The sequence below is a fragment of the Erpetoichthys calabaricus genome, chromosome 9 (assembly GCF_900747795.2).
Source record: "Erpetoichthys calabaricus chromosome 9, fErpCal1.3, whole genome shotgun sequence".
Classification (NCBI taxonomy): domain Eukaryota; kingdom Metazoa; phylum Chordata; class Cladistia; order Polypteriformes; family Polypteridae; genus Erpetoichthys; species Erpetoichthys calabaricus.
The window spans coordinates 60,849,710-60,876,763 of NC_041402.2; positions in this window are offsets into that span (position 1 = coordinate 60,849,710).

The window sequence follows — 27,054 nt, forward strand, 5'->3', positions numbered from 1 at the left end:
TCTACTTTTAGGTACAATAAATTAAGTAAAAAATACAGAGCAGCAAGGGAGACATTACTAATTTAAAGTGTATTTTGAAAATCAATGGAGCTTTATCAATGGACCTTGAGTGAAACTTATTTAGTCTAAAAATGGTAAAATGTTGCATAAGAATTATTCAAGCTCTACTTCATATCATTATATCTCCTATTAACACACATTTTCATAAAGAGTTCACATAGCAGCATATTATCTCTTATAGATTGCCAATATGTATTTTCTTAGTACTCTACTGAACAATATTAAATCTAAGAATATAAGTAATACAATTTAGAAAAATTTAGAAGAATAATTTTAAGATCAAATGCACCACGAACAGAAGCAATAAAATGTCATTGAATACTACAAGTTAATAGGATGCTTTTTTAAAATTATTCCAATCACATATTCCATATATTAAATGCTATTTAATTGTAGTGATTTTCATCTTTTGAAATATTAATACTACCATTTCACTGCCAGTTACTTCAAGCTGAACAATTAGGGTTAATGAGGACAATTAAGCAATATCTTTCTAACAATAGTGGAGGAATCAAAGACTTTTACATAGTAATCATGAATTATATAACTTTGAAGAATATCAAACAAGGAATATTTATTTCAATATTTATAGAATAGAATAGAATGCCTTTTATTGTCACTATACACATGTACAATGAGATTAAAAGCAGCTCCTGCAGTGCAGACATATATGTAGAACACAACAAGTAAATAAAGAAATAAACAAATGGTGCAAAAAGTTGCAAAAAAAGTTCTGCGACGCTATATACAAATGGAAAGAATAATAACTAAATCGAGTTATTGCACATTATTTAAATACTGGAAAGAATAAATAACTATTGCTCTATTGGGTTATTGCACATAATTTAAATATTGCACAATAATGATGATAATGTGCAGTGAGTAGTGGATGTTGGACACTGAGAGTAATGATATTGTACAGTATACAGATATTACACAGTTATTATCAGTACCATTTAGATATTGGATATTGCACAGTTGATGGATAGAAGGAAGTCCAGGGGTTGGGGGGTTAGACTGTGTAGTCAGTGCATGTGTGAGTTTAGAATGGTTATGGCTTTTGGGAAAAAACTGTTGTTGAGTCTGTTTGCCCTTGTTGTGATGCACCTGCAGTGCCTCCCTGAGGGCAGCAGGTCAAACAGATCAGAGCCAGGGTGGGAGCTGTACTTGATGATGTTTTTTGCTCTGCTGAGGCAGTGGGAGGTGTAAATGTCCATCAAGGAGGGGAGAGGGCAGCCGATGATCTTCTGTGCTGCCTTTACTACTCGCTGAAGCCTCTCCCTGTCTGCCATGGTGCAGCTGCCGTACCATACTGTGATACAGTACGTCAGCAGGCTCTCGATGGACGAGCGGTAGAAGGTCAGTAGCAGGTTGGAGTCCAGGTTGTGCTTTCTGAGGACCCTCAGGAAGTGTAACTGCTGCTGAGCCTGGCATGGCAAAACTAGTATATTGTGAAAAACACTATATTTAAATATGATCATACATATTATTTAATCTCAATCTTTAATATCATTTACTATTTTAATGGACACAAACACTACAAACTCTAGTGCCATATTTAGACTGCAGTATATACTGTACATAAGGGATGGTTTATGACATTTTTAAATCTTTTACAAAACACGCCTTATGTATATATAGCATTCACTATTATAAATTCAGATCAGAATCCCATAAAAAGGTACCATAACATCCATGAGAGCATTTCATTAATCTAATTTAGGTGAAAATCAAACTACAAATACAGGCTACACAGGTTTATAGGTAGAGAATGTTATTAAGTACTGCACATAAATCTCCGAAGTCCAGTGCACAGCCATATGCTTAATTGCAGTGGAATGTTTTTCATAGTTACACAAATTTTGTCATCACAAAGGACTTAATATTGCATGCAACACTGTATTTATTGCTTTGACCTTGCAAAAGACATGTTCTAAACTTAACAATATTAAAGAAAAATGCTTTGAAAGAGTACTGAAGCTCTGTTAATTGCATAGATTGGGAGGTGCTTGCCCTCTTTGTCATTGAAACATCACTAGTCATTAAAAAAATTCCTGCAAATGTATAATTTGGTAGTTGATTCACACTGGAATTCCAATCAATGTGTTGATTAGTTGATTAGTATTTTAATGCACAATCAGGGTTTGGTAATTGGGCATATAATCAACCGTTATGAAGCAATAACAAAGGGGTTTAAAGGGTGTATTTCTGTGTGCAGTGTGTCTTTTTTGAATTTAAGTTGGAAGGAATCACAACAAAGCAAAAGCAGAACAAAAAAGAACTTTCAATCACCTTTTCTTTAATTGTTGTATGGTAGATAATGTTTATGATGGTCTTTATCTTTTAGACTGCACTCTACACAGTTTGGCAGGAGTATTTACATTATAGCATTTCAGAAACCAGCCTCATGCCATCTGTGAGCTTACGATCATAAAAACCTTATTTACTTTCACGCTATACAGTAGATCACTGTAATTTTATACTTAGAACACAGACACAATGATCCTGGGGATACCAAGTATCTTAAGAAACACTACTCCAAGATTTTTTCTTTAAATTATAAATAAATAACAATGCTGGTAATAGCGCAGTTTTATTAAAGTTAATATTAAATTAGCCTCTCCACATAGTGTATATGCACACATTTCAGCAAATGTGCCAATTTTTGTTCGCAAAGTTGCTGTACAAATGAGACTAAAAACACTAATGAGAAGCCTAAAATGTTCATCAGGAAACATGGACTGTTTGGGGATCAGCCTTATATAGATAAATCTCTCTCTCATCAGAGGCAATTCATGACATTTTTTGAATCACTTTTTCCTTAAACAAAAAAGGTGAATGCCAGCGACTTAATGGAAAACTGTCTGATTTGAAAACTTGCAGTGAAGCAAATTGAAAGATGAGAAGCTGATCTGTGCAAAGACATGTGCTGACCAGACAGAACCAACCATTAGAAAAGCTCAGTCAAAAGATGCTGAACTCAGTTTAGAATCAGCTATGACGGTGCATGGTTCATTGCACCCCAAACAGAGGCATGTAACTATTTCTTCCATCTTCAAAGTGATGTACAGAGCTATTCCAGGATGTGCACATGAATGCAAAGGGGATGTTGCATCTTTCTAACGCAAAAAAAAAAAAAGTTTGTTTGTGCCAGCAGGCCTTAACATACAAAACGCCAAAAATGACTGTTATTTTAGTATTAATTATACCTGTACTAGAAGTGAGATCCTGATGAGTAATTATCCTCATTTTTGGTAATTGTCATATGGCAGTCAAAAAATTAAAATGTAAATGAATTATAACAAACTGGAGTTAACATATTTTTTCATATTTTTGAACATGTATTAAATTAATCTTTTATTTATAAAGGACATGTATTTTAGGTTAACTGGCAGCTCTGCACTGGCCCATTATGAGCCAATGAGGGTGTGTGAATTAGTGTGCTCTGTAAAGGACTGCCATCTGACTTACACCTCATACTGTCAATACAAGATTGACGTTTTGTGACCCTGAAACAGGATTTAGTGGTGGGCTCACTAAAAGGATGACTGAGTAGTTTAGGTACCTAGATAAAACACCAGTATTCTACTATTAAATAAAACAGGATAGAAGTTATGTGGAATGCATATTACACTAATTAATATCTTTAATGACTCTTATTAATCAATGAGGACACCTTTGACAATGTGCGAAAATAGTGGTACTTTAATTATTAATTATATTCCAAATGATCCAAACAAGTATTTAAAGAAAAATTGCAAGTTCCCTTTTCACTGCATTGTGCCGGAGGTTTTGTAATGAAGAAAGCTCTGTGGATGGAAATTTTAGAAGCAACCATTCATTTGAAATGGGGAAGCTCTGCAAATGAATACCAATTGCCATTCATCTTAATATTCAACTTAAAATAAACTGAAGAACAAAATTGTGAGTGACACAAATGTGGGAAATTTCCCCCGCATCTAGAATGCCCATGCTCTGCAAATGACTTGAACTGCTGTTTATGTAGTTAAATGAGACATTTCTATCATTTGTGCATCAGCACATGCTGTGCATGAGATTAAAGAGGAAGATAGCATGTTTTCAGCCACTTTTCAAGCTGAATGATAACCTTTGCTACTGCTTTTCCCCTCATACTGACCTCTCCTACGGCCTTAAAGTAAACCACTTGATGTGCTGCAGGTTTCCTGTTTTATACTATAAAGAGAGATGGCAAAGCAGGTCACATCAATGATTAGTACTGTAGTCAAAATTGCTCTAAATTATGCTCAAAAATTTGAACTAAAGGTTTTTTCAGGACTGAAAGGTAAAGGACTTTTAAGGATAAACCAAAAAGGGACATTATTAACGAAAGCTGAAGTCCACAATCAATGCCTAAAATGTTAATGTATTGTAATCTTTCTAGTTAGCCAATAAAAGGTGTCATTTTGCTTGGCTTTTCTCTAAAATGTTAATGGAAATTCAAATGGAAAAAGGAAATAAAAGATGTTTGCAGTGTTCTTAATGGTAACTACATAACTTTTATTTAACTAAATATATTCTGATTGTTGGTTATATTTAACCAAAAGTGAGGATGTTATGTGTAGCACATCGTCATCTTAAATGGGCCACCTATGCCCACATGACATCACCATCACACCCAGACAACCAACAATGGGCATTAATATTTTGGCACACTTCAGAAACTTACCAAAATAATCGCACCTGCAACAAATGACAAAACACAAAAATACAAAATAAATACATAATAACAGAAAATACTATTCAGAGCACAAAAAAACTACTGTAGAACAGAACAAAAGATTCTAAATGACAACTCCCAGACGCACAAATATTTGAGAACTACCTGCAGTGTGTACCTAAATTCATCCATATCCATAGTGCCTTGTACAGTAGTTATATATGAACTAGTCATTTAGCCCGTTACAATAACGGGCGCTAGAACAGTAGTGCATAAACATTAGTAGGAACAGTCTATATTAAATGGCAAGGGACTTTGACCTCATTCTTTTTGTTGGTCGTATTTTTCTTTCTTTCAGCCTTTCTTTTGTTGATGTTTACTTGCTGAGCTGACCGTTCTTCGTGGGCTGCTGCCGTGTATTGTGTGTCTTTAATTTTCTGTGACAGTAATACTGTCTTGTACGGCTCTATTCAATAAGGGCGCGCACAAAAAGGCGAGCTTCAAAAGGGCGACCTCAATTGAGTGCGGCGAATAAAGGCGTTCATAGATAATTTAGTTCAAATGGCTCTGGAATATGTGAAGAGCAAGAAAGGTGCAGATCTTTATTTACGCGCGCCTTTATTCGCTGCGCCCAATTGAGGTCGCCCTTTTGAGGCTCGCCTTTTTGTGCGCGCCCTTATTGAAGGATGCCTGTGCGCGCCCTTATTGAAGGATACCATCTTGTACGTCCGCTGGCTTGTACGTCCGTAATATACCTTTAATTTTCTCTGCCGGTAATACAGGCGTGCGCATCGGTAATATGCCTTTAATCTCCTCTGACAGTAATACTGGCTTGTATGTGGCTGTAATATGCGTCACTGTATTGTGTACCTTTAATTTCCTCTCGCGGTAATACTGGTTTGTATTTCCGTAAAACACCTCTAACTTTCTCTGACAGTAATATCACGCATCGCTCCGTGCCCCGCGCATGCACACTTCACCAGAAGACACCCACACACGGACACCTGGACGCACATAGGGATTTTATATATATAGATACACCTGTGCAATATGATTCCATTTCCTGGTGCTGCACAACTGTCTGTTGTTACTTAATAATAAAGAAACCAACATCCCTCAGTAATGTGTAGATGGTTAATTTGTTCACCTCCAGTGTGATGTGTTCCTTGCCAAAGGCACCCACTGTGGGGAAATAGCAATGCAGATTCTTTTGGGTTCGCTCAGGTTTCATTTCACATCCTTAAAGACGGACACAATTGGAGTGTCTGGTGACCCTAAACTGGTCAATGATGAGCGAACAAGGCTGCTTATGCTTTGTAAACTGTACCTCATTTAGAGTTGCTTTTTTCATGGTACCTATTTCTGCAGTACCTCCTGCATACCTGTATTGAAAGAAATTGGTGTATATAAAGAAAACAGAAACAAATATTAAAATATTGATAATCTGTTCTTACTTTCAAAGAGAGCATTTTGCTTTAATATACAAATTAAGCTATACAGAGGAGCATACCTCAAAATCTAGCCCATCCCTAAATCATTCTGTGAACTTGCTTATACAGTATTATACATTCAGCCACAGTTTGATATAACTCTGCAGTCTTCTGGACATGGACACATTATTTGCTCTTGATATGAAATGGTTTAGTTACTTCATATTATTACTTTCACAGTTAATTTAAAAAGATTGCTACATTTATCTTTTATATGTGCTTTCCTGCATCTGAGTAAGAGTCCTTTAGTTAAAATAATAAATATACCAATTCTCTCTTTTCACTAATGCCTATACTAAAATCAGCACATGCAAGATTCCCGACAGTCCATCAGAGGGCACAGACAGAAAAGCCACCTGAAAAATGCTGTATATATGGTTTTGAACTATGGGTAGAATCACAGAGTCCGTTGAAAACACTCAGATCCCAGAAGAATCTGCAGTCCAGGTCCTTTATTTACCGTAAAGAAATATAAAAATCCCTACTCACTTAAAAATATTTATTTAACTCATGCAACATAATTTGTGTTTGCACTTTAGCTCTTAACTAAAACAGCTTTCACATTTAACAGCTCTCAAGGTGAATGAGTCCATTCCAAAATATTTGAGGGTACAAGTGGCCCTCATTGTCACAGAGACTAATTGATTTTGCAATGAAGGCTGATTGTTGCTAGCCAACGTAGATGACACAGTAATCACTACTATCAGAATGATAGAGATGTTAGAGATGAGTGTGCTTGCAACAGTGAAGCCTGTCCTGTCCTGTCAAAAGTTAATGTTAACATTTGAGTCTACACACATAAGAGATAGGTGGGTCGTGGTCACAAGATGCAAAGAAAATGGTGCCCACTGTCCAGGGGTATCAACCTCTGAATTGGAGGTGTCAAACCATTTTCAGGTCTTTGTGGAGATGGGCGGTGTCTCTGAAGATTCTCAGGTGGTAGGCAGTCGTGACAACAGGGAACTGAAGTACAGGTGTGCTCCAGAGACTGCCTCGCATGGTGTGTTGCCTTCCACACGGGAAACCTGCCTGGCTCATGGCCAGAGTAGGAGAGGATCCTCTACCAGACAGTGCTAAGAAGTCATTAAGAAGGCTAACAGAATGTTAGGCTATATAGCATGATGTACAGAGTTCAAGGAGGTTATCCTGAAGCTTTATAACGCACTGATTAGACCTCACCTGTTTCACTGTGTTGCTTTGGTCTCCAGGCTACAAAAAGGACATAGCAGCACTGGAAAACATCCACAGTAGAGTGACTAGGCTGATTCTAGGGCTATAGGGGATGAATAAAATACCTGGGCCTTTTTAGTTTAAGAAAGAGAAGATTAAGAGGAGACATGATTGAAGTGTTTAAAATTATGAAGGGAAGTAGTACAGTGGATTAAGATTTTTACTTTAAAATGAGTTCACCAAGAACAAAGGGACGCAGTTGGAAACTTGCTACGGGTAAATTTCGCACAAACTTTATGAAGTTCTTCGTCATACAAAGAACCTTAGACACATGGAAATAAGCTACCAAGTATTATTGTAGACAGTAGGACTTTAAGGATATTCAAAACTAGGCTTGATTTTATTTTAAAAGAATTAAGTAGCAATCTTTGTTGAGCTGAATGACCTGTGCTTGTCTAGATTGTTCTATTGTTCTAATTTTCTAATAAAGGCAATTTTAATACAGCCTAACCAGAATTTTCATGCCAAAAATGCCATTGCTATAATTACATTCAGTATTTATAATACATGTATCTAACTTGCACTTGCAAATATAAAGTTATTTTAGGTCATACTTTGATTATTAGACAGCTAGCTTTTTTGAAATGTAAACATCTAAAGAGAAACTAGAAAGCAATTACAGCTGAAGGCCTAAAATTGCCAGAGAATTTGCGATTACTGATCAAAATACTGATAAGAAGGGGCATATATGGAAAAATATATAATTGTTGCAAAAAATATATGAATATGTTGATAAAAACTGTGAAGATATCATATCCTGGTGCTACTGTTTAATGCCTCCTTGTTGGAAGTCATTGGGCCATTCAGTATTTGGACCTATTTCTCTGAACTATGCCATGTGGACACAGGTATATAGAGAGGGAGACAAAACCCGAGCCTCAAAGGTGAAATTTGCCTTTGTTTCTGTTGTATCAGAGACTCTTGTTTTGACTCTGTTAATAATGATAAACTCTTTTTTTTGCAGCTGCTTCTATGTTCCAAGTTAAACCAGCTTTAAACGCTATGCTAAGCACAAAGAAACTACACAAAGGTGTTGCAGACTAGTAAAGCACCAATCAAAGAATTATTTTAAGAATACCAAAGTAAAGCTGCAGATGGATATAGTCTTGGTTTTTCTAAACATTATCCTAAGAGCTGATGACCTTTACCATGCTTTAGAGATCATTTATAATAGCAAATGGCACTCATGACTGCACATGCGTCTTTGCCTATTGTGTTGAATAGCCATTACCCTGTGATGCCATGCTATATTTAGAAGTTAGAAGACAATGGATGATCTTGAGCAAGACAAAAATAAATAAATAAATAAAGCATGCAATACAATGTTCAAAACAGTATATTGAAAGCTGTGCCCAGTAGAAATGGGATGTAAGTTTCACTTTGCCTGCTCACATTACTTACCAAACCTCCAACAGCTTATAGACTAATCATATTTTAATTTTCCTGCAACAAGTTGTGCAGGATTTCTAATCTTGTTACCCTGAAACAGTTTCAAGTAACGGTAAGACAGATGGACTTAATGTATAGCTCACCTCCTCTAGTATATCCATTTCTTATTCTGTTCCCGTTTTTACTTTTACTTCTTTGCTTTAACGCTTATTTGGATTTTTGTGTTGGGGTGGAGTATTTTGGAAGCCTTCTACAATTAAAAGTAATTGTTTGTGAGAATATATTTTATTTATACAAATAGTTTGTAGTCTGCAGGTATGCTGCTAAATCTCAGAGTATTGCATTTTACAATAACTCTCCTAAATTATGTCGCATTCTAAATGTTTTTCTTTATTAAAGAATTTTCTTTGAAGTTAAAATGATATCTGAGATAATTACTTCCAATAATGTCACTAAATTTTTTGGCAATATCACTTAGGGATATTTTTTTATTGTAGAGCACATAATGGTTAAATAATGTACGGATAACAAATACAACACTGATTCTCACATATTTTTACACATATTCATACACTGTCACTTTTGGTAAAAAAAAATGATAAAAACATTCATTTTCATTGGCATGTCAGCATACTACTTCCCTTTGTATTGAGATAATTGCCACTTTGATTAAGCTCCTTCCAGATATGATAACCCACAAAGCTCCAGCTGAAGGTTACATGCTAAGTATACTTCAAAGCAAATTATTACTTATTCATGCAATTTTGAAATTACTATTTTATAGTTCTAATAGTTACAATGGAGTGAGGTGAATCAGATACATATTTCGAAGATTTGTGTATTTTTATTTACACATGGTAGATAAAATATTTCTCTTTTAATTTTCAAGCTAGGTAACTTGCTGTTTCATTGTTTTTTTGTTGTACTGGAAAATTACACGTCATATTGTGACAATATTCAAAAGATGTGCTGACTGGAGGTGAAACATATTTAGTAGTATACATAAGTAGTTGTGAGAGGCAGCCAAGTTGTCCTAAGATTTTTGGTCCTGTCAAAAGTTAAGGTTAACATTTGAGTCGACAGATATAAGAGTTAGGTGGTTCATGGTCAAAAGGCGCAAGGTAAAGGGTGCCCACTGTCCAGGGGCATCAGCTTCTGAATTGGGGGTGTCAAACTATTTTCAGATCCTTGTGGAGCTGGACAGTGTCTCTGAAGATTCTCAGGTGGTAGGCAGGCATGAGGAGCCCAAACGGGCCACCTCAAAACCAGTTTTCAAAAAGAGAGAGATTGTGATAGTTGGGGACTTAATAATTAGGGGGACTGAAGCGCAGGTTTGCTCCAGAGACTCTCTTGCACGGTGCATTGACTTCTGGGTGCATAGGTGGGAAACGTCCCTGGAATGATTGATGGGCTCTTAGCCACTGGGATGGTGAATCCTCTGCCAGACAGTGTTCAGAAGCCATTAAGAAGGCTAACCAAATGGTAGTTTATATAGCACGATGTGCAGAATACAATTCCAAGAAAGTTATGTTCAAGCTTTGTAACACACTGGTTAGATGTCAGCTGGAGTATTGTGTACAGTTTTGGTCTCCAGGCTGCAAAATGGACATCAGTGCTAGAAAAAGTCCAGAGAAGAGCGACTAGGCTGATTCCAGGGCTACAGGGGATGAATTATAAGGAAAGATTAAAATAGTTGAGCCTTTTTAGTTTAAGCAAAAGAAGATTAAGAGGAAACATGATTGAAGTTTTAATATTAAAGAAAATTAGTACTGTGGATATAGAGACAATTACTTTAAAATGAGTTCAAGAACATGGGGACACTGTTGGAAACTTGTTAAGGGTAAATTTTGGACAAACATTTGGAAGTTCTTCTTCACACAAAGAACCATAGGCGCATTTAAAGAAGTTACCCAGTTGTGTGGTAGACAATAGGACTTTAGGGACTTTCACAACTAGACTAGAATGTTATTTTAAAAGAATTAAGTGAACAGGACTCGCAAGCTTTGTTGGGCTGAATGGACTGTTCTCGTCTAGACTGTTCTATTGTTCTATTATTCTAATAAAGGACACTTTTGATACAGCCTCATCAGAATTTTCATGCCAAAAATGCCATTGCTATAGCAATATACAGTATTTACACATGTATCTAATTTGCATATATAGTTATTTTAGCTTATACTTTGAATATTAGACACTGTATAAAATTCAGCTTTTTTGAAATGTAAACATCTAAAGAGAATCTAGAAAGCAATTACAGCTGGATTGCCAGAGAATTTGTGATTACTGAGTAAAAGAATGATAAGAAGGGGCATATATGGAATTGTTGCAAAAAATATTTGAATATGTTGATAAAAACTGGGAAGATATCCTATCCTACTGCTACTGTCTAATGCCATCTTGTTGGAAGTTATTGGGCCACTCAGTATTTGAACCTTTTTCTCTGAACTAAGTCTTCTGGACACAGGTATATATAGAGAGAGTGAAAACCTCATAAGTTTTTTGGCTATACTGCAGTTTAAAAATGAGGAGATGTCAAATGTGAATGTACAAAAGCAGCCTAAACATATATAAACTATGCAAATGCAAAAAAAAAAAAAAACTTTGCTTAAATGCTGAGAAAATGAAACTTCAAACGTTTGTAAAGAGTGTATATTCCATGTAATTAAAATTTAATTTATAAGTGTCACTTCAATTTCATTTCAGTCTATTGTTTCTAAAAACATTACTGTTACTTTTCCTAGCAAAGAATAGTTATCATTTATGACCAAAGTATCACTAAAACAGTATAAAGGAGAATACACAATCATAGCCAAGGAGTTCAGCAGAAACTAAAGCTAGTTGGTCATTCATCTCCTTCTTTCAGCGTAGTATGTGATGAAACTTGTTGCCCAATTTTGAACTTATTTGGTGTAGTTACTGTGCTCAGTTTCTTTCAGATCACAAATTTACCAAAAAGGCTGGTCAAGAGGCAGTAAATTTGCCATTTTATAATCCGCTCATTTGTATTTTCCATATGTTGATATCACACTATAGTTTAATTTTTCAGCTGAGGTGCTGCATTTATTTACATTTTTCCTTCTGAATGAGAAGCACTGCCATGAGGATCATATGATATAACATAATTTGTAAACAGTTACCCTCCCAGCTCACTTTGGTATCACACGTGAAAAGTTTGAATGTTGTTATTGTATGGGTGTGGGCATTACTTTGTTCTCAATGCTCTGGGTGTTCTTCCCCATCACAAAGAGAAAAGTATTAGTTTGACAGGAGATTATAAAACTGGACGTTTGTTAGTATGCCTTGTGATACGCTAGAGACCTGTCTAGGACTGATTTCTGGTTTATTCTCTCTTGATATTAGTTTCATCAATGCGTGCTATTAAAGAGGATCTTAATGGCCAGAGGAAAGAACAAAAGAAAAGCTGTACATTTTCTTTTTTAAGATACAATATTTTCTGCTGTTTGAATCTGTTTTACAACAATAGCATTATAATGTATTAGCATGTTCTCAAGTGATAGAAAATGGATGAATTTTAATATGGACCAAAAAGCAATGCATTAATTTATCAGTTTATTAGTTGCTATTTTCATTTTAGGAGAAGTCACAAATATCAATAAACTGTTCAAACATTTTAAAATGAAAGATACATTTCTTAAGGAATATCTGTGAAATTCATTCTGACATTACTTGTCTTGATCCTAACAGCTCAGATGTTTTTAAGCCATTGAACAATAACTTGGATTTACAAAGCACTCATTCACAGGACATTAGTCACTTACTAAAGCAGAATCTATAGAATATTATAAAATGATAAGCAACAGCAGAACTGTAGGGGTGTAATTTGCATTTTTTTTCCTCATCTTTCCATGCATCACCAATGGAAGAGTCATAATAGACCAAATGATGCATAAGGACAGTTTCAATGGCTAAAGTCACATTCACCTTAACAGTGTTTCAGTCAACACATCTTGCATACATTAACTTCTACTGTAAGGCTGAAGTACTACATGATGGAAACATGAACAAGGTAAAGTTTTCACAACCGTTTCTATAAATAATTTATATACTATATATATATATATATATATATATATATATATTATTTTTTATTTATATTTAAATATTTATATTTTTTCTTTTTCATTTTATTTGATTATGTGAGCTAATTGTTTTAGTCAGTTACGTAATGAGTAATAATGTCAGTAAAAAAGAGTCATCATATAAATCTACCTGTGATATATATCATATTCACTAGCCACATGGATTTCTCATGAGTATCAATTTGTGTACGCCACATTAAATATATATATATATATATATATATATATATATATATTTAATTTCTGCTGGTTTTGGTGTAAATTGATTTTTTAAGATCTACTCAAAGTGTAGCATTCCACTGAGAGAGTTAAAGATGTGGGTTCAGAAAGGCGGAATACACAAGTATTAATGAATGGTCTTAGGTTGTGTCCACAGTTAAATAGTTGGATTTAAATCACTAGAGTTGAGGGCATGCATTTGAGCAGTTTGAAGATATGAAGCAGCGCATTGTTAATTCCTCCATACTGACCTGGACATTTTAGAAGTAAAACCTTATGTATGCTTTAGCAATAGCAAAAATTTATTAGCTCAGTTAAAAAAAAAAAACCAAAGGAAAATGAAATCATTTAAATTAATAAAGAGGCACAACACTGCTTTGTAAAGAAAAGGAATTTTTATCAATATACATTGTCACAAAAGCCACAAAGAGCCATAGCAAGGTTTGGGGCAGCCACCCGTATATTTGGTTTCCTGGCTGCAAATTGAAGTAACTGATAGCACTGCTGTGCACAAAACCGAGTCCAAAACAGAACTGAGGGAATAGGAGAAAGGTGGAGGCTTTTAAAGGGGAAGACAGGAAGTGAGGTCAAAGGGGTCGGGCTCATGAAGGTCTTCAGTCATAGGCTGCACATGACATCACAGGGGCCAGAGCCGTCAAGGTCTTCTTCCATAGGCTCGGTCCCGGAAGTGACGTTAAGAGGGCCAGGTGGAATCTCCCGTGAATGGTCTGCAGGAAAGGGAGAAAAAGAGTCAGAGCACTCAGCCACATCCCGGTATGAACTGCCCTTACTCAAGCCCTTTAGCTGCCTCCCATGCGCACGTGTGTGACAATATACTGTATCTATGTAACATATTTAAAATGTTGCCATTTTAATTATACAATAAATATTCCCTTCTTGATGCTTTTAACAGAAATTTAGGAAGCAGCAAAAAGAGTAATTGATACCACTATGCTATATATACTGTACTGTACATGCTAGGTTTGGATTATGTGACCATCATGCTTCTCTTAAGCTATCCATCCATCCATCCATTCATTTTCCAACCCACTGAATCCGAACACAGGGTCACGGGGGTCTGCTGGAGCCAATCCCAGCCAACACAGGGCACAAGGCAGGGAACCAATCCTGGGCAGGGTGCCAACCCACCGCAGGACACACATAAACACACCCACACACCAAGCACACACTAGGGCCAATTTAGAATCGGCAATTCACTTAACCTGCATGTCTTTGGACTGTGGGAGGAAACCGGAGCGCCTGAGGAAACCCACGCAGACACGGGGAGAACATGCAAACTCCACGCAGGGAGGACCCGGGAAGCAAACCCGGGTCTCCTAACTGCGAGGCAGCAGCGCTACCACTGCGCCACCGTGCCGCCCTCTCTTAAGCTATTCCTGAATATATCTGAGCATCTGTGTGAGCATGTACATTCAGTTTTTAAGTGACATTTTTGTTTCTTCATCAGTTTATTTTATCTACTTATTATCACATCTCAGGGAGCTGGCTGACAGGTGAGCAGTATCTCAGCCAAGCTTCACTCCATCATGCCTGCTGTGCTGACCAATGAAGCACTACATTCAGTTTTCATATGGTGTGGGTGCACATACAAAAAAAATGTTTCTGCAAAAATAAAAAGGCAGTGTGCAACAATGTCTGCTTCTCCCTATGTAATCAGAGGACTTTACTGTAACTCATCTATTCTCTATATATAAAATCCTAAGCCTAAAAGCGCAACGATTTTATGTGATGTTTTTATGCCACGTTTTTTGTCACGCTTTAAATTGAGCTTATTTTAAAACCTACATATTGTGGAAAGCAGCCCGAATACAGACAGGTAGACATGTTTAAATTACCCACAACACGTTTATTTACAACGATTATTTACACAGTGCACACACAACCCCCAAAACTCCCCCAAAGTCCATGCCCTCTCACAATGCCTCTTCTTATTTCGGGCCGCCTCCACTCCTCTCCAACAAGACTTTGTCCTCTGCACTCCCGACTCCAGCCCTTGAATGGAGAGAGGCGGCCCCTTTTATCCCCACCTGGACGTGGTCCAGGTGCCTCCTGATTAGCTTCCACTGGCACTCGCCAGTTTGACGGAAGTACCGGCTGCGCACCTGGAAGCACTCCGGGTGTCCCTGGTCTTCTTCCCCCCAGTACTTCCAGGTGTGGCGGAAGTGCTGAGGGCCAGGGCTCCTCAGGCATCGGGGCGCCCCCTGGCAGTGACCGCAGGTCCCTATAGGGTTGAGCTTCCAAGCTCAGTTCCCGTGGTCCCCAAAGCAACCAGAGCGGTCGCCCCCTCCTGGTGTGGAGGAGGCGTGAGCCCTCCTCCGGTCCTCCCTGGTGTCCCAGCTGGGTACCACCCCAAGCCGCTTGCCACAATATATATGTTTGGTATCATTCTTTTCAGAATTTATTGAACTTTAATGTGGTGTTGTTAGTTTTTCAGATTCTTATTCAGTTTTTAAATCATAAACTAAAATATCAAGAACTCACATCCCGCGAGACATGACTTTGTGCCAAGAGATTTAACCGGAAATAAAAGACAAAGAGTAGATGACAAAGGCAGCTGCTGTACAGGCTTTTAAATGTTTGAAGCACAGCGCAAGATGGGATTTGGGATTTGTTTTCCCATTGTATCACCATTTAAAAGGGGGTTTCGGAGGAGTGACCGCGTCTCCTTGGGGAGTATTCAGCCACCCTCTTAACAATGTGAGCAGCAGAGACGTGAAGTGGCTGGTGCATAGCGCAGGCTGGGGGGGTTGGCAAATGAAGCGAGTATGGGGTAAGCCCCCTAGCATTACAATAAGGACAACTAGCAAGAATGAAGCTGCTTTTGTAACCGTATGCAGTTACATTCCATTAATGTACAAGTCATCCAAAATGTGACTGGCAAACATTGTGCCTCAGTGGCTTCGGTCAATCTGTGGTTCATTTAATATGAAGAAAAGTAGCTTTGACAGACACAATGGTGCTGTACCTGGTGAGCGGCTTGTTTTTTAAGTTAACTGGCTGAACCCTCCATGTTTCATATGGCCCATACTATTCACTGAACAGCAATTATGCCATTACATGTGCCAGTTGATAGTGGCTACTCACTTAGACGCTGTAGCCTTACACCTTTCCTGGATCCCCGGAGCAGAGAGGAGAGGCACTATATTGCTGCCTATGATTTTGCACTCTCAGTGGCAGAGCACAGCGAGATACTCTTAAATGAAAGTGGAGGTGTCGTGACACATTTGGAGGGAGTTGCTCTACTAGCCAATGAAGTTCTGCAGTATTGTGACTGCACATGGATAATTTTTTTTTTTTAATTTTATTTATTAATTTTATTGTAATCATTCCATACAAATAGATCAATTTATCACAAAAAAAATTGAAGACAAATCAAACCCCACCCCTAAGAAGGAGAGCTTAGCCAAAGGAGAATTGCTTAGGGCTTTTTAATAAGGCAACAATAAACAAAAGAAAGGAAGAAATATATATAGGTAAATAAAAAAGGAGAAGAGAATTAAATGCGGTAATAGCTATTTCTCTTGTTCTAAAATAATATTGATTAGATCCTGCCAGGTTTTAAAAAAAATCTGTACAGATCCTCTAACTGAGAATTAAATTTTTTCTAATTTCAAATAATATAAAACATCGGTTTCCCACTGACTTATCAGAGGAGAGTTAGGATTCTTCCAATTTAACAAAATAAGTCTGCGTGCCAAAAGTGTAGTGAATGCAATCACCATTTGCTTGTCCTTCTCCACTTCAAGTCCGTCTGGAAGAACACTGAACACAGCTGTTAATGGGTTAGGAGGGATTGTGACCCCAATGCTGTCTGAAAGGCAATTAAAAATTTTGGCCCAAAATGATGTTAGTTTGGTGCAGGCCTAGAACATGTGACCCAGTGAGGCAGGAGTTTGGTTGCAGCGTTCGCAGGTTGGATCTTGCCCTGGAAACATTTTGGGCAGTTTTAAGCGAGACAGATGAGCTCGATATATAATTTTTAGTTGAATAATTCTATGCTTTGCGCATATGTAGCTTGAGTGAATTCTCTGCTTTGCTACCTTCCACTCCTTTTCTGATATATTGATTAAGAGATCTTCTTCCCAATGTCCTTTTGGGTCTTTGAAAGGTAGGGACTCTAATAAGATTTTATATAATGCAGAAATGGTGTTTGATTCCTCGAAATTGAGCAGTATTTTTCCCAGCATGGTGGAGGGTACGAGGTGAGGAAAATCGGGCAGTTTCTGTTTAACAAAATTTCTAATTTGAAGATAGTGAAAAAAATGTGTAGTTGGGAGGTTGAGTTTGGAACGTAATTGTTCAAAAGATGCAAATATGTTGTCTATATAAAAATCTCTGAGCATTTTAATCCCAAAACTTTTCCAGATATTAAAAACTGGATATGTTTGCGAGGGTTGAAAGAGGTGGTTCTTTTGCAGAGGTGCCACAGATAAAAGATTTTCTATCTTAAAATGCTTTCTAAGTTGGTTCCATATTCTAAGTGAGTAAAGCACTATTGGGTTATTAGTATATTTGCGATAACTTGCATTTATTGGAGCGCAGATCAGGGAGTATAAAGAAGTACTACAGGATTTTACTTCTATTGCGAACCAAACCTGTGTAATGTTCATTTTTTTGTGTACAGGTTTTTATGGCTTGTATGTTTGCTGCCCAGTAATAAAACTGAAAATTAGGTAAAGCCATGCCACCTTCTGCCTGAGGTCTTTGTAGGGTCGCTCTTCGGATACGTGGGTGTTTTGAGTTCCAAATGAATGAGATTATTGTTGAATCTAATTGCTTAAAAAATTATTTATTGATATATATTGGAATGTTTTGAAATAAAAAAAGAAGTTTAGGAAGGATATTCATCTTAACAACGTTAATTCTTCCGGCTAGAGTGAGATGAAGGGTTGACCATCTATGCAAGTCTTGCTTAATTTTTTCCATACAAATAGCAAAATTTTGTTGATAAAGAGCTTTATGTTTACTTGTGATATTTACCCCTAAGTATTTAAACTGATCTGCTATGGTAAAATGTAGGGTGTCTAATCTAATATTATATGCTTGTGAATTCACTGAAAAGAGTATACTTTTATTCAGATTAATTCTAAGACCAGATATCTTTTGAAATTCTGTGAGTGCTGTTAAAACTGCAGGCACAGTGTTTTCTGGGTCTGATATATATAAAACCATGTCATCTGCACATAGAGAAATTTTCTGTTCCAGTCCTTTTCTGATAATCCCCTTTATCTGATAATAATTTCGACAGTGAGCCGCCAGTGGTTCAATGGCGATTGCAAGCAGCAGTGGTGACAAGGAACATCCTTGTCTGGTACCATGTTCTAGCTTAAAGTAGTCTGCACAAATGCTGTTAATACAAACTCCATGCACAAATATTTGGGCCAAACCCAAATTTCTCCAATGCAGTGAAAAGGTAGATCCATTCAATCATCATCTGCGTCTAATGATAGTAATATCTCTGGGGTGTTTGATTTTGCTGGTGAATATATAACATTAAACAAGCGCATATGGATGAATTTGATTAGCATTTTCCATATATGGATGTTTCAGGCTGGTGTTCAAGATGCATTCATGTATGCATGTCTACAAGTTGATTGTTATTTATACATGGCAAATTGCATAGAAATGTGTGTACGCTGTTTTATAAAAAAACATTTTTCTGGCATATGCATTTTCTTGTATTTTTTTCCTTGCACATATTTTCACACTCAAATCCACTGAAATTTTTTTATAAATGAGGCCCCAACAGAGACACACATGTGCAAGCTGACACCTGTAGTATATCAGCCTACTTATCCTGCTGATTAAGGTAAGTTAACTGTAAAAGCAGAAAAAAGACAAAAAGTCACTTGTCTAGAAATGAATGCAAGAAAAAAGAAATATAACTAATACTCTGTCGGCATAGAGTGAAATATGGATTCATCGTTTACACTAACAACAACTTCATGGCTTCATTATTTACATAATAATAATAATTCACTTTTTTTCCAACATTTATTGGAATAACTCCAGACCCGCTGTCCATCCTGGCTCAAAGCAGCCAACAATTTTAACAAGAGACTTCTACAGACTTCATGTCATTTTTATCCCTACTCAATCCAGAAAAGGGTCACAGGGGGTTGAAGCGAGCATAGGGTGCAAGGCAGGAACAAACCCTGGAAAGGTCACCAGTCCATTGCAGAGTGAACGCACATACACACACACACACATGCACACACCAAACACATACTGGGGCCAGTTTAGTGTCACCAATGTACCTAACCTGCATGTTTTGTATAGTAGAAGGAAACCGGAGCACCAGGAGGAAACCCACAAACACACAGAGGAGAACATGCAAACTCCATGCAGGGGTGACCCAGGATGCAAACCTTGACCTCTTGCTGTGAGGCAGGCCATCATCCCACCTAGGGAATCCATTCCTGGGAATTCGGGAATCCCTGGCTCCCGGGAATGACACAGTGCACGGGCATCTCACATGTGAACAGTTTTAGTGCGAGCAACACTTATTTTTAATAAAACTACTGCAATATGTTGACACCAATAAAAGACTAACATTAACTACAAGAAGTTCATGCTGTAATATAAGTACATGTATCTAGTTAGTTGCGGTAATAAGAGTGTAGAAAGCACAACGTGTTGAGCATGTGGTCATCTAGGCGAGAGCACACCTTTGTGCAGAGTACGCCAGCCGCTGAGAAAGCACACTCTGCCTCCACTGAAGTAGGCGGCACAGTCATCAGATACTAATATACTTGTTCTAAACAATGCCCGCTCTTGCCATTTCATGTAGTACTGATGATTCCAGTTTCTTGTCATCATTCTGTGATGGCAAGTTTCTTGGCACAGATAATGCAATAGACTGACGCATTGCAATTTCAAGTTGCTGTTCAAAGCTGTTGTCTGATGAAGTGCAAGCTGCAGCAATGGCGCCACCTTAATTATTTTCAACTATAACTCTGTTATTTCTTCATCGATTTTTACACTTTTACACGCTATATATGCGAGCTTGGCCATTTCTCTTCAGCTGGGAATTCCAGCAGTTTAATTCCAAGGAATGGGAAACGTCCGGGAATGGATTCCCTACTGCCACTGTGCTGCTCTCAAAGATGCTATGTTTAAAATATTTAAACAAGGATTAGTCACAGACCCAACATGATCAACAGCTAACAAGAGGGCATCAACCAATGGCATTTTTACATCACTTGAATTTGAATCTGCTGTGAAAACAATTCAGCCACCACAAACCTATGGAACTACATTTTAAACTACATAATGTTGTAAAGTACTGTTAAAAGACACATGAAATTCATTCAGTTATCACTGAAATATGTTTCTGAAAATGACACACTGTTACAAAAATATTTAATAAAAATATGATTACTAACGGGCGGCACGGTGGCGCAGTGGGTAGCGCTGCTGCCTTGCAGTTGGGAGATCTGGGGACCTGGGTTCGATTCCCAGGTCCTCCCTGCATGGAGTTTGCATGTTCTCCCCGTGTCTGCGTGGGTTTCCTCCTGGCGCTCCGGTTTCCTCCCACATTCCAAAGACATGCAGGTTAGGTGGATTGGTGATTCTAAATTGGCCCTAGTGTGTGCTTGGTGTGTGGGTGTGTTTGTGTGTGTCCTGCGGTGGGTTGGCACCCTGCCCAGGATTGTTTCCTGCCTTGTGCCCTGTGTTGGCTGGGATTGGCTCCGGCAGACCCCCCGTGACCCTGTGTTCGGATTCAGCGGGTTGGAAAATGGATGGATGGATGGATGATTACTAACTCTTTGATGAACTAACTAAAAAATAATATACTATAACTTTCAAATTGGTTAACTAAGTTCAAGAACACATGTTATTAACACAATTTCTAATTTGTTAAATTGTGTAATTTGTTAAGATTTGTATTAATTGATGAGTGTTTCAAAAGAAACATTGATATTTGAAGATTTTTTTAAAATGTGTTATTTACATATTTGTTTTATAATTATTTATAGATAATTATTCATCATAGCTGTGTAAGCCCGTGCTGTAAAAAGCCCAGGCTCCTAGAAACTATTGAAATCGTCAGGAAAAAAAACGAAATGCAGAGTCGGCGGTTTTGTTTTGCGGACATGCTCACCCCCCTTGTCTATCAGCGGCTAACAGAGGTTCTCATTTTGCCGATGTGCTGGCCTTGCTTGTGTATAACGGCAAAGCGAGTTTGTCTTTCCTCAGTGGTATCACTTTAGCGACGGATCCGCTTTCTTTCAGCTTCATGCTGTAGCCTCGTACTTCTTTCTTCTTTCAACTTGTTAACTTGGGACTGCCTTTGAGCTTCATGCTTTAGTCATGCACTTCCAGGCCACCTCACACTTCCGCGCCGGACAGACAGGCACACACACTTCCCCACATAGACATTTATATATAAGACTATCACATACATATTATGTGTTTTCTTTATGGTTAAAATCATTTTATCTTTTTTAATTAAAAACAACAGCCATGTTCTGCATATAAGGGCTACACAGATTTCACTAAGCCAGGACTCTGACTTGCAATTGCAGGACTTGATAGCAGTTCCTCCCATCATCATGGCTTTTCTTTACTTACCTTGCATTTCACATCATTTCAATCCACAAGATGGAGTGCATTCTATGTATGCTGCTTGTATTTCACATGTGCATGGTATTGTATTGCTGTCACTATTCTGAGGAGACAAGAAAGTATGAATTTCATTGCATTTTTGTACATTACAATAAACTTGAACTTGAGTACAGAAAAATGCATCATCCTTCACAGTATTTTCATCTATAGTGGCATATTACTAGTGGCAAATTTGTTCATAATGTTAGCATGTAGAACATATGCTTTTTTTAGGAGTACAAGCAATAAAAATTATCTATTAAGATTTATAGGCAATGATACCAAATTTCTGTTTGCTAGTAGTATACTAGTTTGCATTTTTTTTCTTTTTAGTAACTTGCTGTATATTTTCCAGTTGTACAAATTACTACCCAATGCTCTCTGAGTTAAAGAAATAAACATGTCCATTGAACATCCTCAAGTTTAGCTGATACACAGTGAATTAAACAAAGCCACATTAAGCTTTTTCCCAATTAAGTCTATGTTTACAGATAACCAAGTAATACATTTATATGCATTTCCATTTAAAAACAGCAATAGTGTCCAGTCTTGCAGAAGAGGAGGAAAAATGTATACTTTATGTAGACATTGACAGGATGACTATCTGAACCAAAGTCACTCTTGACAAGCACTAAACGCAGGGCTATTGTGGCATGCTTACAGAGAGTAGAACAAAATGTTTTGGGTTATATTACATAGTGTTAAAGTGAATAAACATTTCCATGCAGTGCATTTCACAGAGATAGTTACATTCTCAGTGATATTTTGATACAGTATGAGAATATATATTCTGTATTTTGACATTTTAAAAGCTTTACAAGATGATAGAGCATATCCGCACACATTAGAGTTCAAAGATTAAAGATGTTCAGTCTTTCTAACATCGCATGGGCCCTCCCTCTACAGTCAAGGAACTGCAAAAATTCACCTTTCTTTTATCAGACATGAAAGCTGTGATATATAATGCCTGCCATCCTCACCACACCTTCTCATAATCTCTTAGCCTCTCACAAATACAATACAGAATACTTTACAACAGAGTAGCAGCACTGTATACATTAAAATGTTTGTTTAAATTCTTCTTGCTACTCTTAATGCAAAAACATTTGAATGAAAAAGTTAGCTCAACTGTTTAAATTAAGTCCATGCAGTATTCCGTGAAAATACACATTAAATATAAAATGTCTAGTCTTGTTTTTAAAGCTATGACTGAAAATAAGGAGACTGATGTTAAGAAAGTGTAACTAAAACAACACAGCATAAAAGAAAATATATGATATGAACACAAAGTGCAAATCTAATACATCATTAGTCTGTATTAAATGATACAATGCATTGAGTGACAGACTGCTACTGCCTCACAGTTCCAAAATCCTGAGTTTAAATCTTAGCTCATTCACTGGGAGGACCTTGCACTTTCAAATGTTGTGGGTTGCTTACAGTATTAATAAATAAACACATTTTTGTATCTGAGAATATTTAATCCTGAGGATTATGGTAATTAAAAGTATAAAAAATAAAAATAGCCCTGCAAAAAGTGTACATACAATCATGTGCCTGATTAGCTTATTCACACAGAATCGTTAACATTAAAGTTTTATATTAAATAGTTAAGAAATGAAAACTTGTATTTTGTCTAATGTATTTTCTTTATCATCTCTATATAAATATAAAATCCAACGTCTGTCTGTCTTTCCGCTCTTCACGAGAGAACTGATTAACGGATTTAGATCGGGTTTCTTTCAATAATTTGCTTGAACATTCCAGTTGATTTTACGACTTCTCACATCTCGCTAATTATCATAGTTCACATGCAGGAGTGATTTATTCACGCTAATCCAAGACAGAGGCTGTGGGCCGAGCGGAGGGGGAAGCATGACGTCAGGAATGGGGAACCGGGCTGGGCCCTCCTCACTCACACACCAGCCTCCTTTCGAGTCAGTCTTCCTCTTGCGACATGTTGGGAGTATACCTTGCCTCCGCTTAGCTAGCGATACCTGTTTGTTTATTGATTTTTAAAGTTTGTCCTGTTTCACTACTACGCTGGCGGAGCCATGGGGGACGGCTAGTACAGTATATATTGTCAGTCATTTTCTAACCCGCTCAGTCCTGAATGGGGTTGTGGGGGTGCCGGAGCCTATCTCATCTAGCATAGAACACAAGGCAGGAACGAACCCGGGCAGGGCACCAGTCCATCACAGGGCTAGTACATATTGGAATAAGAATATTTTATAGAAAATATTTCCTTATATTTATATTAAATTATTAATTTTTCTCAGCCTGTGTTGGCAACACTACCATAACCCTAAATGTCATAAACCTAAGCCAGGAGCCCATTCTGTTACAGAATGTACTGATGCACATCCATTATGTTTTCAACATATTTTTTTAAATGGGTCATTGTCATGGTTTCCTTTTTCTAAACATATTTTGATTTGTATCTGTTAGGTTTTCTAGGGTTTTCTTTTCTCTAATTAATAAGTGAGCTGTACGCAAATTACATACTTACTGATTTAAACATAGTTAATTGATTGTGAAACTTAACATTTGTTTAAAAGTTACATTTGTACAAATTAATGCATGTCATCATGAACAGCACTATAACAATATGATAGTGAACACACAACAAATTCAAGAAATATACATAGAATTTACACTAGCAAAACATTTGACAGGTGAACAGATACATAAAAGAAAAAATGCACACAAACAAACAGAACTAGAACTAACAAGAAAGAAAAATTTTGGAGAGCATTAAGAATCAGGACCTCTCACAGGTTACCAGTGTATTTCGGGGCACATTAATTATCCCACCCATATTTACACTAGACCAACAGTCCAAAATCCAATTAGTACTTAAAACAGACTGGGAAGAAGATAGTTTCCTATTCCGCATACCCATTGCCAGAATAATGTAATATTCTCATTTTAGGATCATGCTGCAGCAGAACCTATCCTAGCAGCATCAGGCAGAAAGCAGGAACCAATCCATCATGGTGAACCACAGAATGTAAATTTTAAAACCCTCAAGTGAATGTATAACTGCACCATTTCTGGTTGTATATGTGCAGTTCTATACTTTTGTGAAAAATATTAAGTAAAGCAAAGAAAATTTCAGACATCCATCAATTTAAACCTGTTTTATTCAATGAAGGGTCATGAAGAAAAAAATATTTCAGCTAGACCGTGTACTTATGTCCATGTGTCCATCTATCTGTTTTCTGAATGGGCAGGATGCAATTTGTCCATCTGACAAACCACGCCAGTGTCATCACCCTGCCCACTGCTACAGTATCAGTTTAGCATGTTACACACACAAAACAAAACATGCATAACTGTATGTTGACAGGAAAGTTTGAAGAGTAAGGGCTGTGATTTCTTTATGAATCCCTTGTTAGTCAAGGTGAACTGAGAAAATGGAGTTTGCTAAAACTAGAGAACTCCCCCATTACCATTAGCTACATTATGTGAAGATCTGCTAGGTAATGTATATAGATTTAGCTCAATCAGATGAACTGTTTACAGTGATTTTTGTTTTTTGTGTTGTAAGCAGCATTTTTATTAAAATCTAACCCCAAGATTTATATACTCAAATAAAACAGAAGTCAAATGCAAAGTTATCTGTATGGGTGTTTTTTACCCACTTTAAAACTTCCAAAACACTATTGTCATGTACAGTTAGTTTAAATGCCTTCTCTAGTTAATTAAATGTATGCACGTACCCCGTACTAGGTCATCACCCAGTGTAACTGGAAGTAATTGATTCCAGGATCTATGTAATGGATACAACTTGTTCAAAAATTGATTACGTATACAGTATGTTATAGACAGAATCTCTGGATTACTCATACCACATTATATTGTATGCTTAAGACTGTGTTCTATTTCTTGTCAAAACAGAGATAACTTTTAATTGTTTTTTTGTGCAGATTAAGCATCAAATCAACAGTGAGCTTGACTGGAATCCCACAGAATGTGACAAGATGAGATGAGATTTTATAAACCCCCATAGCAGATACACACATAGTAGATTAGCAGTGACTTTTTAAGCACATAATCTAATGAGAGACAGCAGTTAATTCCATAGTGTCTCACTACCACCATCTACCGGCACAAAAACGTTTTGTAATTAGAAAGCTGAGGTGAGGCATATGCATGGTGTGGCCATTCATGGTACTGGCTGTGAATGCCATGTGATACTTGCATGGGTTGAAGCACATTATAACAACAATAAATGTTTATGATGGCTGTTTGTCAACCAAGGTTTGGCCTAGATTGTCAAGCGCCTGATAGATTACAATGCCAATAAAATCAAAGAAAGCTCTTTTGAATGGATAAAGAAAAAACTGGAGGAAGACAGAAATGCTTACTTTAAAAAAGCAAAGTGTCTACAGGGTTGAAGATTACTGATCCTAGTAGCTTCTTTGGTACACATTGCATATATAAATACCACTTTGTTGTGGTCTTTCAGTGCCTGGACCATGTTCTGTAGTATGTTATAAGTGTTCTTCTTGTTTGTTAGTCTTTAAAAAAATAACACCATTGTTATGATTCATGGAACTACAAAAATATATTTCTCCATAAATAGTTTTCTCCCAGCTTCTGAAAGTGGATTTAGTGGTTTCTGACTATCGATATTTAAGTTTCAGTATTTTATTTTTCTTAAATGTGTGTGTAACATAGTCAAGTTTTATTTTCCTATTGTTAGACGTTTATTGTGTTTTCATGTGGGTGCTGGCATTTTGTGATTCTGTTACCATGTCACCATTACTGCACTGCTAGGAGGGTGGCTCCAGAATTCATTCAAAATGACATCATAAGTGCACAGATCTGAAAGCTACTTTCATAGTATTAGCATCATCCCTGATTGTGGATTAACTCTTTTTGTGCAAAGTTCTAGTTAGAATTCTCAGGAAACGGATTTTCTGCTATGGGTTTTGACCTTGAATTTTGCTTGGAGTATTGCCAAGTGCTCCTAATCGCAAAAAATTGAAATAAACTTAGTTGATTTTCGGTACATGACATTGTGTGTTTATGACAACAGGTAGCACAATTGTACAGTAAATACAATCCATTGGAACCTAACCCCACTTTACTCATTGGATTGATGCTTTAGTATCCATGGTTTCTGTTTCCATTGGGCTTATTAGGTATGTAACCCCTGCAGAAAATGAATTGACTATATGGTGTATTATTGCCTCAAAATACTTAATATGCTTAATATTGCATTTTTTTGCAAAAAAAAAAACAGTATTAGCAT